The 1,933-nt window shown below is 39.4% G+C and overlaps 1 pseudogene; it reads left to right on the top strand.

Annotated features, from left to right (window-relative positions):
* Positions 1 to 1,005: 1,005 nt before the first annotated feature.
* On the top strand, positions 1,006 to 1,933 carry LOC127193050 (olfactory receptor 140-like; annotated as a pseudogene).

The following is a 1,933-nucleotide window of genomic DNA, read 5'->3' as shown; positions in this document are numbered from 1 at the left end:
CTGTCTTGTTGGGTCTAAATTTCCGAATGAGATTCAATATGTATCCTATCTCAACTCTAATAACTTAACTTCTTTATCTTTATCTAAAACAATCTTGTCCCCTAACCAACTAAACTTGGTTGTAAAATTATACTATCTTGTCTTCAATGCCCCTCAGAGACTTGAGAAGGAATAAAACTTAAATTCCTGAGTGAACCAGCAGTGTGGGTTAGCAGCTTCCGAAATGTACAAATTGACTTAAGACAGTTTACTTCCTGACCAATCACACAATACACTTTATAACGTTGGAGCCTCATCTTCAGTTTTCTGGCCTAATATCTCTGCCAGACTTGTTCGCACAGCAGGAACTATTGAGGACTTGCTTTCCCTGACTGGGCAATTCAGCCATCGACTCTGCCTGCATCTAAGTTGCCCATTTTTAGGCAGATTCTGTTTGTGACAGGAATGAGGACATTTTGCCCAGTGACTATTTTGCCACCTTTGAAGCCATGTCTTTGGAGACTCTTTGATGCTCATCATCTTCTTTGATGTTGGCTGGGTGATCTCAGGAGTTAACTTGTCTTGTTGTCAAAGAAATTTAGCATTGTAAGAACAACTTTAAATGCCATATTCTGTGTGTCTCTGAGGCTTTTGAAGACCTTATTCAACTATTTTACCTCATATATTCATAGAGTCATATCTGTCTGTTAGACTTAGGATATATATTCTTGTGTTAAAATCTGCCAAGTATTTGTCATGCCCATGTTTTGTATCAGTATACTAAATTCTACAGCAATGACTTAGAAATAACCTTCATTATAAGTAACAATTAAGGTCTTGAGTTAAGGAGTAGGGTCAATCACCTAGCTTTTGTTCTATCCTCCCTCTATGTTCTTAAATCTCCCTTTCTTTCTTTTCAGCTTCCATCTCCTTGCCTACATATATCAAGTTTGCTATTAAGATTTTATTTTCCTGTCCAATCCAGCAGTTCTGAGCTCTCTCATAGTATTTATGAAAGAAAACAGAATGAGTGTCACTAAATTCATCCTCGTGGGACTGACACAGAATCCCCAGCATCAGAGAATTCTACTTCTGGTGTTACTCATCACCTACATCATCACTGTCAGAGGAAACCTGCTCATTGTAGGGACCATAGTCTGTAGCCAGACATTGAACTCTCCAATGTACTTCTTCCTGGCTTTTTTTCAATCTCTGACAGATGCATGCTATTCCTCTTGCACAATCCCCAAGATGCTGGCAGATTTGCTATCAGAGACAAAAACCATCTCATTCCATGGCTGCATGATGCAACTTTTTGTTGAACATTTTTTAGGAGCTTCAGAGATTGTCCTTCTTGTTACCATGGCCTATGACCGCTATGTGGCCATCTGTAAACCTCTGCACTATGTCACCAGGATAACCACTGTACATGCTGTCTCCTAGTAGGAATATGTTGGATAGTGGGTTTTCTTCATACCTTTGGGCAGATACCTGTTACTCTCTGGATCCCTTTCTGTGGCCCCAATGTCTTGGATCACTTCTTTTGTGACATCTACCCTTGCCTGCATGATACTTTCCTCCTTGGTCTCCTGGTTGCTGCCAATAGTGGTGTCATCCCTGTGATCACCTTCACAATGCTGCTGATGTCCTATGTGTTCATTCTGTTCTCCTTGAAGATACATAGCTCTACAGGGAGAAAAAAGGCTCTCTCTACATGTGGCTCTCACATCACAGTTGTATTGGTTTGTGTGTGTGTGTGTGTGTGTGTGTGTGTGTGTGTGTGCCATGTATTTTCATGTATATGCAACCAGTGACAACCGTTCCCATGGATAAATAAATAGCAGTGTTTTATATTATTGTTACACTCATGTTAAATCCTTTTATATACACAGTAAGGAATGTAGAGGTTAAAAATGCCATTAGAATGTTATTTAAAAGATACAATTTTGAATAA

The sequence above is a fragment of the Acomys russatus genome, chromosome 8 (assembly GCF_903995435.1).
Source record: "Acomys russatus chromosome 8, mAcoRus1.1, whole genome shotgun sequence".
NCBI classification, from domain to species: Eukaryota; Metazoa; Chordata; class Mammalia; order Rodentia; family Muridae; genus Acomys; species Acomys russatus.
This window is presented reverse-complemented; position numbering and strand designations above follow the sequence as displayed.